This window comes from Eufriesea mexicana, unplaced genomic scaffold (assembly GCF_001483705.2).
Source record: "Eufriesea mexicana isolate 0111107269 unplaced genomic scaffold, ASM148370v2 scaffold798, whole genome shotgun sequence".
Classification (NCBI taxonomy): domain Eukaryota; kingdom Metazoa; phylum Arthropoda; class Insecta; order Hymenoptera; family Apidae; genus Eufriesea; species Eufriesea mexicana.
In genome coordinates this window covers 1,530,011-1,542,590 of record NW_016908980.1, presented here as the reverse complement: position 1 = coordinate 1,542,590, position 12,580 = coordinate 1,530,011, and the positions used below count along the sequence as shown (strand labels likewise).

Below are 12,580 nucleotides of genomic sequence, written 5' to 3'. Positions count from 1 at the left end.
GCTTGGTTCCCTCTGTACATCACACGTCCGAACGCCACAAGTTTTCGTACTGGACTAATCCCGTCAAGACGTAATGTCCTCTAAACAGCTCGCTGATTCGTCAAGAGGCACCCCCCACCCGCCTTCTACATCTAATGAGCGACGGACCGTTAAATTTGCTGAATATAGTAGGCAGAGACATCACTTCGTTAAATACCATGTTACATTCCAAAACATTTGTTAGAACAATTGACTTTCAAAGAAGTCAGCGGTTCGAGTAGGAGTAAGAGACGAAATCAAAACACTGAGAATTTGTTATGGCTTTGAAACTAACCAGCGTGTTTCCTTGCTTGCCTTTGCTCGAACAATTTCAAAATTTCTCGGTCTGCCGCGTATAGGAAACGGAAGGGCAAGCTGCTTCTCGTCCAATCAGCGAACTGTCTACCGATAATGACGTCACGAAAGGAGTCGGCGGGGCACGAAACGTGTCAAGACCTTATATAATATATAATATATATTTTTATTACTAATTTTATAACTAACTTTATTCATTTATAACATTTTTCTCGTGAAGATTAAACCGTTTTCGTTATATTCGTAACAGATACATATTTCTATTTGCTTTATTGTTCTAATAAATATGAGAGGTATCGTTTGGTAGTATACACAGATACATTAGCACATGGCTATTCCAAGCATCAAACATCTTCCCGCCAAGAGGCCCAGCTTCACCACCGATCGCAGTCAACGTCAGTCGAACATACCGGTAACACGTGGCGGAATATCTTCGCGTACTAAAGTAAAAGTTTTAATGTCTTCGCAAGATGTTTCACGAAGAAGTGTTAACAGTAATAGATATTTTAATTGTTGCAACCCAGGAAATATATATTCAAGATGAATAATGTGGCAGTATGCGAAGTGAGGCTATATAATGCATATACAAAATGTGCGACATAAAGTAGCAGGGGTGCAGCTCGTATAATACAATAGCATAGTTACATATCATAAACCGTAGATTGCAGATTTCGATTGTCCAATGAAATATTTAATCAACATTGCTCTGAATAGGCAGTTTCTTAATAACGAAGCGGGATTGCAAACGGTATAAATGTGTTACGTTTGTATGTATAAATGTATAATTCCAGACTTCTATTATCCATTACCTCTGGTTGACATAGGTCGGTAAGGGCAGTTTCCTAATTCTTCTGTACAATACTTATTCTATTTGAACGGCTCAATTGCGAGATAAAGCGATGGAATTACAAGCGATTGTCAAACGTTTTGCATAGCTTCATGTTATCGCATATATGTTCGAAATTTCGCGTCGCGACCGGAATATTTTCACTTATCCGCGGACAGTGAATTATTCTTTAACGAGTTTGAAGATTTTTTTCGCATTTCCAGTGCTCAGTGCCGTAAGATATAGCCGAATGTGCGGGGGTGTGACAGGTCGTACTGCGTAATAGACTTTCTTGATTTCGATCTTCGGAATTTCGGGGCAGGGCTGGATTTCTTCCATCTATCCCTATAGAGTGAGCTGTTCTCTTCCCATTTTAATAATTTTTTTGTGATTTCGAGTGCTCAGTGCCGTAAGATAGAGCCGAATGTGCGGGCGGGTGACAGGTCGTACTGCGTAATAGACTTTTTTGATTTCAATCTTCGGAATTTCGGGGCAGGACCTGATTTTTTCCATCTATCCCGGTAGAGTGAACTGTTCTCTTTCCATTTTAATAATTTTTTTGTGATTTCGAGTGCTCAGTGCCGTAAGATAGAGCCGAATGTGCGGGCGGGTGACAGGTTGTACTGCGTAATAGGCTTTTTTGATTTCGATCTTCGGAATTTCGGGGCAGGACCGGATTTTTTCCATCTATTCCTGTAGAGTGAGCTGTTCTCTGTCCATTTTGATGATTTTTTTGTGATTTCGAGTGCTCAGTGCCGTGAGATAGAGCCGAATGTGCGGGCGGGTGACAGGTCGTACTGCGTAATAGACTTTTTTGATTTCGATCTTCGGAATTTCGGGGCAGGACCGGATTTTTTCCATCTATCCCTGTAGAGTGAACTGTTCTCTTTCCATTTTGATGATTTTTTTGTGATTTCGAGTGCTCAGTGCCGTGAGATAGAGCCCAATGTGGGGGCGGGTGACAGATCGTACTGCGTAATAGACTTTTTTGATTTCGATCTTCGGAATTTCGGGGCAGGACCGGATTTTTTCCATCTATCCCTGTAGAGTGAACTGTTCTCTTTCCATTTTGATGATTTTTTTGTGATTTCGAGTGCTCAGTGCCGTAAGATAGAGCCGAATGTGCGGGCGGGTGACAGGTCGTACTGCGTAATAGACTTTTTTGATTTCGATCTTCGGAATTTCGGGGCAGGACCTGATTTTTTCCATCTATCCCGGTAGAGTGAACTGTTCTCTTTCCATTTTAATAATTTTTTTGTGATTTCGAGTGCTCAGTGACGTAAGATAGAGCCGAATGTGCGGGCGTGTGACAGGTCGTACTGCGTAATAGGCTTTTTTGATTTCGATCTTCGGAATTTCGGGGCAGGATCGGATTTTTTCCATCTATCCCTGTAGAGTGAGCTGTTCTCTGTCCATTTTAATAATTTTTTTGTGATTTCGAGTGCTCAGTGCCGTAAGATAGAGCCGAATGTGCGGGCGGGTGACAGGTTGTACTGCGTAATAGACTTTTTTGATTTCAATCTTCGGAATTTCGGGGCAGGACCTGATTTTTTCCATCTATCCCGGTAGAGTGAACTGTTCTCTTTCCATTTTAATAATTTTTTTGTGATTTCGAGTGCTCAGTGCCGTAAGATAGAGCCGAATGTGCGGGCGGGTGACAGGTCGTACTGCGTAATAGGCTTTTTTGATTTCGATCTTCGGAATTTCGGGGCAGGACCGGATTTTTTCCATATATTCCTGTAGAGTGAGCTGTTCTCTGTCCATTTTGATGATTTTTTTGTGATTTCGAGTGCTCAGTGCCGTAAGATAGAGCCGAATGTGCGGGAGGGGGACAGGTCGTACTGCGTAATAGACTTTTTTGTATTCGATCTTCGGAATTTCGGGGCAGGACCGGATTTTTTCCATCTATCCCTGTAGAGTGAACTGTTCTCTTTCCATTTTAATAATTTTTTTGTGATTTCGAGTGCTCAGTGCCGTAAGATAGAGCCGAATGTGCGGGCGGGTGACAGGTTGTACTGCGTAATACCCTTTTTTGATTTCGATCTTCGGAATTTCGGGGCAGGACCAGATTTTTTCCATCTATTCCTGTAGAGTGAGCTGTTCTCTGTCCATTTTGATGATTTTTTTGTGATTTCGGGAGCTCAGTGCCGTAAGATAGAGCCGAATGTGCGGGGTATGACAGGTCGTACTGCGTAATAGGATTTTTTGATTTCGATCTTCGGAATTTCGCTTCGTGACCGGATTTTTTCCATCTATCCCCATAGAGTGAATTGTTCTCTATCGAGTTTTATGATTTTTTTCGTATTTTTTCTGTGTAGTGTCGAAATGTAGAGACGGAAGTGTAATTGTGTGACAGGTTGTGCAGCTGAGTTGATTTTTTTCGCTTAGATTTCTGAAATTTCGATTGTGGATTAACATTTTTCGATTTATGTTGGTAGAATAGATTTTTCTGTAATTATTTCACTTGTTTTTTTTTTTTTATTTCGTCTGTTCAACGTCGAAAGTCAGCGACGGAAGTGGAAGTGGGCAGTTCGTGCTGCGCAATTGACTCTTTTCGACTATATTTTGGAAATTTCGTTTGTTGATTAGAGCACGCGAATTTTCGGAGTTTCAGGTCGAGATAATAATAGAATGATTATTCGTTACTCATTTTATTTAATCTTTGAATTTCCGTTGCGCAATATTAATTCGTTACCTATAGATACTTCGATTTCGTAATCCTAGATATAGTTCCATGTTTATAGTCCTTTAATATTTCCGAGATGATTCAAAATACACTATTTCAAAATAAATCTTATTTTTTCGTAATTATATTACTAACCGAATCGAAGGTCGATGTTCTTTATTGTATTCCAAATATGATTCTTTATATTTTATATTTGACATTTGATATTTCATATTTAACGTAGATATCTCGTTAATGGGACTGGTTCTTGATGCAGCAACTTGTGAATTATTATACCGTACCTGTTCTTCGTTAAAATTTTACAAAGGATCTTATCCTTTCATATAACGTTATCACGTTTTCATTTTACGTTATATTTAGCGTCTTTACACTACCCCTTCAAGGTTGAGCTGATTTTAATAAAATCCTAACATCTGTGTCTGAAACAGATGGTGACATTGGTATTTTGTTAGACTGCCAGTAACCGGGTTTCGTACAAGGTATAAAGCTATCAATAGCAGATATCTATCTTCTGTGGATTTTGTTTTTCCCGCCCTTCGTTTAATTTATATTATTTATCTATCACTTACGGAATTACCGTAATCAAGATTCATTCGTTAAGGTTACTCGAAGAGCTTTGAAATTACGTTTTATCATCATTTTCACGTAGTCTACCCGATAATTTCGAGGTCCGATAAATTTCATATACCGCAAACCTCATTTTTCCATTGACAAAATTATTTCACCGTCCCTCCCTTCCACGAAAGTAGCGCTTTCGATCCTTTCGTCCACGGGGAATAAACCTAAATGTTTTATTCTGCTTTCAGCCAAGTAATCTCCGGAATGATGGAATGTGCGACCTGCAAGAGAAGAAACGAAGGAAAAAATGAAATTCTCCTTGGGGAAGATGAAACCAGCTTACGGTCTCTCTGCGACTCGGCAATAAGATGATGGTGAGTGGCAAAAGTAAAATATAATTTTGAAAGTTCTTTACGTTTCATTCATCGGATTTACACTTTATCCCCAAAACAAACGTCTCCTTAACTTCTATTCCTAAAATCGAGGAGCACTTCCTTATCATCTCCATTATTCTTGACATATTTCTTATCTTTTTTCCCTGTTTTCTTCATAACAAATCATCGAAGAAACTGTTTATTAATTTTAAATCAGATATTGAAAATTCTAAACCAATTATTACAGCTTACCTCTTAGATTACGAACTTCGATCGTTTATCTCTGTCTATTAAACCAATCGATCTTCTAATTTAATTAAATAAGCTCGGTACGAAGAATATTAAAATATAAATTAGTAGATTTTAAATCCCCCGAAAAAGGGATAAAAAACGCATACATTTCGCTACCATGAAACGTACGGATGAATATCCACTCGTTTCTAAGAACGCGTTGTGAAGCAATTATTCCAATTATCTCAAACACTCGTAATTTATGCCGAAATTTCGCCGTGTCTAGAATTATCGCCACGCCCGGGGGATCGCTTGTCCCACGTTGATTGACCCACAGCGATAAGAAGCAACCGATAAGCTGTCGTTGATAAAGGTTAAATGTTAAGCCGACATCGGGGCTAGCTAATGCCGATCGTGATCCTATGTTCGATCCGTGTCCTTTCTTTTCCACCTGAAAAATAGAGGAACTTCCTGCCTACCCTTTTCCTCTCCGCCCTTGCTTCTTCATGTTTTTCCGTACGCAACCCCACTCGCTTTCCTTCCACCGACCCATCGCGGGCCAGCAGCGTCGAAAGGTGTTCAGTTCTCAGCGCGCCGCGACGCGAGCAACCACCACCGTTTCCACTTTCGAGCATCCCGTCAGCTCGTTGTTTGATATTCCTCTTTACCGTTCGATATCGTTCGATTGTTCTCTCGTACATCCCTCGATTCGGATCGACCGAGGGATAATTTCCTCGCGGATTTATCCCGGACTCGAAGGAAGATTTTTATCGACTAATCGCTCGCGAAGGGTTGATCGATCGTACACCAACAGACGTGGCTACTGTTCCGGTGCTTCTTTACACTTTCTCCGCTTTCTTTTTCGCTTTTTTCTTCGTTTTTCTCTTCGTTTTCCTCTCATTGTTCCTTTTCTCGTTTCTTTTTCTCCGTCGCGGATAATCGCGCGATTAGGATCCAATTGTGACGATCACAGGACAGAGTGTCGAAGGTTTACATTTTACCGAGGAAAGACGCTCGGAGATTTCATTTTCGTGAAACGTTTTCGATAGGAGTAAGTCGTCGAGCACTTTGACGAACGGATTCAACCCTGATGCTTACTTAAACTCGATTTTAAGTAAGCCAACCGGACGACCGGGCTTTGATCGACCACTGGATCACAGCTGTGAGTACCTTCTTATATTTCTATTTGTTATTTCGTCTCTTTTTCGTTATACAAAGTGTTTAAATTGTTCGTAAGTTAGTTTTAATATATGCGAATTAATACCAAGATAAAAGGTACTCAGCGTTCCGAAATTACGTTGGTTACAATAGTATTATAATTCGCTCCGTCAGCGCGCATGAAATTCAATTATACCATCGTTTCTACGATCCCGTGCAGGGAGTTACAAAGTTCGTTTCTTTTCCAAGGACCAGCTTCTTCGAAAGTCTTTGAAACTCGAACACGCCCAAGAACATCCTTCGTCCAAGGTACTATTCGTCTTTCACGTAATCCCAGACGAAACGGCGTGGATGATTATGTCTGCAAGTGTCGTCCGTTTTCTATTTGAGATTGTTTGAAAATTCGCGACGGTAGTTGGTCGCTTCGCTCGATCATCCGCTTGTCACGGAAATGACAACGCGTTATAGTAAATACGGGAACCGATGTCGATGGCACGAAAGCTTGGCAACCTAAATCGGACGGGGTTCAGATAACAAACCGTGGTTTGAGGAAAATTTTCACGCGAATCAATACTGCTTATCGAACTCGCTGTGTAAACGATCCTAATCGCTAGCCACGGCTCTGCGAAGGGTGAACTCAGGCGTATAGGTTTAATCGTCTAAACATTCGCGCTTTTCGAATTTCCCGGCTTTCGTCCCAATTTGTCCAAATGTTCGCGTTTTTTGAATTTCCACGAATTGATCTAAATTCGACGGAACGTTCGCGTCTTTTGAATTTCCTCGAATTCATCTAAATTCGACGAAACGTTCGCGATTTTTGAGTTTTGTGACAGTCATCTAAATTTGTCGAAATGTTCATGTTTTTTGAATTTCCCGGCCTTTATCTAAATTCGCTGAAACGTTTATTGAATTTTCCAAATTTTTGTTCAAATTCGTCGAAACGTTCACGTTTATTGAATTTCCCGGCTTTGGTCCAGATTTATCGAAACGTTCACGTTTATTAAATTTCCCGGATTTCGTCCAGATTCGTCGAAACGTTCGCGTTTTTCGAATTTCCCGGTTTTCATCTAAATTTATCGTAATATTTGCAATTTTCGAATTTCCAGGCTTTTGTCCACATTTATGGAAGTGTTCGCGTTTCTCGAGTCCCTGTGACCTTCCCAACTTCGACTTCTGCCATCCATTTAGGGAATCATGGCTGTCGCGTCGTCCAAATTCGTTTTCAGCTGTTTACGATTTAGTGGCGCCTGTATACTCGTCATAGAGGCGAATATTTCGGAACGGGAACACAACTGAGGTAATAAAATACGATTTCAATGTCGTGACTTTTTATGAAATTTCTCGAGGTTTTCGTGCTCCATTGCGACAACGTGAGACAAATGGAATCATTTTTTTAGGACGTTATTGGATATCGAGAATCGTTATTAAATTTCGTACAAATAATTGCTCTGAATATCGAATCATTCCTTAATAGACGGCACGACCTGAATTATTTCGCCGAAATAATTTGGATAATCAACGCTAATTCGGAAAAATGATAGCAAATGGAAGCGCATTTTAGATGAATTTGGAGATTTGAATTATCGTTTGACTTTGGGGTCTTCTCACAGATTTTTATCCTTTTGAGATAAATATTCGCGTTGTGTTCCTTTGTGTACTTTCCTTAATCTCGTTGAACGCTTGAATGTTTAATCCCATTAATTTAGAGAATATTTCCATGCCAGTCCGTTACGTCTCGATACTTAACATCATCAGAATATTAAAGTCGAAGCACTCTTCACGTTGTTCTGCAACGTTATTATTAACATAAAATCGACTTAAAGCCAGGTATTACTTTCAACGAAACACAAAGAAAACAAATCCAAACGCGATACCATTTACTCTTATTTCCATCTCATTACGATTATTTCGCGAATCAAAATAGTCATATAACTTTGGTCCTAGAAATAAACGGATGTACTTCACGTTTCTTGAAACTCATTACCATTAATGGTGTTCCAGGACTTCGTAAATTTATAAACATATTTATAAACACTTAGGAATTCAATAAGCGAAGTAATTTCTCTTGTAAAATCTTTGACGCGGTTCTTTCACGTTGACTTTCATTAACAAACCGTCACGTTCACCAAAGAAATGATTATTCGGAAAATTTATAATTCGATCTCGTTCTCGGAATTCTTATTTTTCCCGTTCTATGCTCGCAATTTGTAATTACAGAAGTTCTAAACACGTGTCACGTGTCGGGGGATTAAAAATTGCAAATTCTTCGCGAAAAATATTTTTTTTTTCGAACGAAGCGACGAAATTGTGATCTTTCATAGCGCGAGTCATAAACTGTCCTTGTTGCTATGTAGATTTTTCAAGAATTGCGATCATTCGTTACGATAGTCGATTCGATATAAACGCGAAATTAATGTTTCAGGTTCGGTCAGATCTACGTCAGGCTAAATTAAATAGCACTCGCTTTTACGGTGTATCAAATTGTATTAAGTCGCGTGATATTATTTCGAGAAAGTAGAAAGGTATGCGAAATTGAATCGTACATAAAATAAAACGCGAGAGAAGATAAAATTCGAAAATATATTTATCATCGATCGCGTTTCGTCTTTGCTTCTACCATGAAAGAAATGGTCCCTCAAGATGGTATGAAAGGCTGTTCTTATTGAGACGAGGTATGCACCTTGAGCAAAGGAGATTCCTCAAAATTATGTCTTCCTGTTTCATAAAATGAAAGCTTGCTTTATGGAGCAGTCGATTGATTGCTCGATAAATTCCTGCGTTCTCGATATAAAACCTATTCGAGCTTTTTATTGCGCTGTAAATAACAAAGAAGGTGTTTCATATATTGCCGAATAAACGATTGGCCTAATTTTCCTAGAAATATGGCATTTTCGTTGAAGAGGCCGCGTATCCTCGAATTTGATATCGTTTTCATTATGTCTGCCTGGGGCAGCTTCGTGAAAAATAAAACAGCAATTTTCCACTACGAATAAACGTGTGAAAGAGGAAAAAATTTCGCGTATTATCAGAATTCGGCTAATTTTCGGTAATTTACATAATTTATGAAATTTTCGACGAGTGGGACGAAAGTTAGGCGTTAACGAGTGTCGATCTTCGCGAGAGCGAATCATCAGCGAATTTACACTGGAATTTTTCAGTTCGATTTTTATAGCACTCTGCGTGCAATTCTCGATTATAAATTCGAATAAACCTCGTTAAAAAGCGAACGTCGAGTAATCGTCTCATTACGAATTATTTTAACGATCATCCCTGCTGTTAACAACCAGTGGTTCTACCCTCTCGTTTCCCCGGCTTAATTTACAAAAATTACACGTTGGCGTGATTCCATTCAAACATTTTCCTAATTGCCATTGTTAAAACGGAAAGTTTACGGAACATTTTTCCCGCAGAAATGTTGGAGTTTAACTTCGTTACGTAATCACCTTTTACGACAACCCTAACAGTGTTCCTAAGTTTTTTCGTCATCCATGGACGAGCAATGATCCGTTTAATTGACGCGCGTCACGTGCAGCGCGATTCGCAATTGACATAGGAGAAAAACGAACGCTTGTACACAGGTGACGTGAAACAGGAAAAAAAAGAAAAAAAAATAAGAGTAGAAATAAAAAATAATGAAAAAAAGGGATAGGGGAAACATTGTTTTTTCTCTCTTCTTTGCCGACGCGCGAGTTAACCCTTGTTTTCATCTTCCCGCGTAATTGTGCGTGGAAAAAATCGATGCGCAATTACGCCACATTCTGCATTCTGAACCGGTGAAAATGATAGACCATCACGGAGCAACAGTAAAAACTGATTTGCTCAATTCATTAACCCGAATGCGGGAAATGATTTAATTAAACGCGGCGACTGATGGAAAAGCGATATTTGTTTTTTCCCCCGGTTATTCGTTTTCTACAGTCCACTTGTTTCTATCGATTTCTCGTCACCTAATTATTTGTAACGATCCCGTTGTCACCTGAATCCACAACAGCGATACTTTTCCCGGTGTCTGTTTAAGCTTCCGAACTTAAAGAATATAACCCATAGACAAGTCCAGGTGATTGACTCCAGTTTCGAAATTTTTTAATTAATTTCTAAATTAGTCTTCCTAAATTTTTCAAAATTTTCCGCGTCAAAATATGAAAATAGATAGATTTTCATATTTGAGACAAATTTCTATTCTCTGTTTTTTGAACTCGATCGATTTCGCATACGCGTGTCTTGTATAATTTGTAACAAGATAATTTTGGCAGGGTTCGAATCTTTATATTTTTAATTTTCTTTATTTGGGTAATTCGGTAGAGAAATAAGAAAGAGAATGACGATAAAAGAGATAGATTTAACGCGTATGACCTTCTGCCTCGATAGTTGCCATTTTCTTGAAAGATGGCTCCTCAATTATTTGCAACCCCTTACGTTTCGGTAATTCTACCCTGTGCAAAGGATTCTTTCACTGTAATCCAACCCCGTAATTACTTACTAGTCACGTCGATCACGTTAAAACGTTCTATGCTTCAGACTGTTCTTCAGACTTTTTTCCTCCCCGTCAATCACGGTCGGAACGAAATGGTCATTTATACACGAGTAATGCGAGAGTATTTTCGATTTTTTTTACTTTTCATTTTCTCCAGCGAAGTTTCGATGTTTCATCGGAAAGCAGAACGATTCCGATCGGGTTTAATAAGAATCGCTTCAGGCCATTCGACATGGAAAAATTTGGTATAGATTTGATCCGATAGGAAACACGGAATAGAGTCGAAGGACTGATGGAACTAATTGAAAGGACGAATCAAATTCTCCGATCCGTCGAATGTTTTTCAAAATCAAAATTTTCGTCGATACTCGTATTTCGAATATTTTTCAGTTCTTTTTTAGCAGCTTATTAGACGAATAATTATATTACGTAAGAATGTAATTACGAGTGTTATTCTTTGAATGTGTATGCACATGGTCCAACTGGATGGACGAGTTGCAGCAATTTTAAAATAAAGAGTTGCAAATTACAAATTGCACCGTGTATGCACGTATAAAATCATCCTCGTATCAGTTTACGTTTCCGTGCATCTCTAATGTTTTTATGGTAAACTAATATTCTTCATTGCAAATATGAATTTTATGTCTACGTCTAGTTTCCTTACAGGCTATATTTCCATATTTATTATTATAATATATATGTAACACTAAAACTTACGATCCGTTAAATACTTGATGTTTCAATCTATTATATTTCTCATTTCGTATTAAAAGGTTATTTCTGCCTAGTAATTCTTTAATCCCAATATCTTTTAGAATACATTTATATTTTATGAATATTGAAAATTATTGCCCTTTCAAAAGAAAATTATTTCATGGAAATGTAATTTTTTAAAAATAATCTTTTTGTGCAAAGAAATGTATTTATAGTTACTTTGTTTCAAATTTGAAGTTCATTATGTATTTTCACGTGTAGTATTTTTATCTCTGGGCAAGCATAAGAAAATTGTATTCGAGTTACTTTCTGCGTAATCACTTAACGTAATCACGCAGTAACCTAATATTGTTCTAAATTTTATTTATATACGAAGTAAATAGGTATAAGCCAGCCTCTAAGTACAATATTTCAAGTAGTTCGTAATTGCGCGTTCGTGATATTTGCTGTTTAACACGTGGCACGATGAAGCAGATACAACGTGCGATGAATATGCAGGAGTTTGTGAATTTTCTTGAAATTTCACTGAGATTCTAGTCGTGTATTTTGGACGCGTATAAACAGGAAGATTAAGATTTCTGTTACAACCGTTTAGGAATTACACGAGTGAGAGTCGAGTTGCGTAACTCGCAAGATGTCATCTATATCGTGAGCCTTGAAATCTCCCATTTATCATTTCGCCTATATTCCAAGCAGAATTCTTTTTACGACAATCATGAAGTAATAAATAAATTTGCATAAAAATTTTAAAGATTGTGTAGAGATCGTCATGGTTGGAAGAATAATCCTTCTTACGTTGATTTTCAGAGGAAATTCTTCAAAATTTGGTTTTGGATTGAACGAGATAGTAAACAGTAAATAATAGAGATAATAATCGATCAGATAAATTGCTCGTAAATGTACAATTTTCATTTCTTCGCGACTAAGGGTTAGGTAGAATAATTAAATTTGGTATAATTGCTTTTTCGAAGCATCGATTAATTACAACATAAATAATAAAAATGAATAATTGCATATACGTTTATTTGCTTCCAAGTAATTGTCACGTTTAAAACAGGCAATAGAAACTTGGAAAATGTCTTCTTCTCTAACTTATTAAAAAGTAATTAATCGGTTATCGAGTACCAATAACCGATTATCCGGTAATAATAAATTTGGTGAAATAACCAGTTAACTTTCCAATTAAACCGCGACAAAGACCTCGGGGGAAGAATCTGAAAAGAGCG

At 38.1% G+C, this 12,580-nt stretch overlaps 1 protein-coding gene across 3 annotated transcripts in view; it reads left to right on the top strand.

Annotated features, from left to right (window-relative positions):
* The first annotated feature begins 727 nt into the window (after window positions 1–727).
* The window catches only part of Sytbeta (Synaptotagmin beta), a 123,414-nt gene continuing 111,561 nt past the window's right edge, over window positions 728–12,580 (top strand). The window contains exons 1-2 of one of the 3 annotated variants that reach the window (XM_017899219.1): window positions 728–778; window positions 4,652–4,777. The gene's annotated coding sequence lies outside the window, so the exon portion shown is untranslated. Of the gene's footprint in view, window positions 779–866; window positions 926–4,651; window positions 4,778–12,580 lie in introns of those variants that run through there. The other 2 variants (XM_017899221.1, XM_017899220.1) reach the window with 2 other exon arrangements.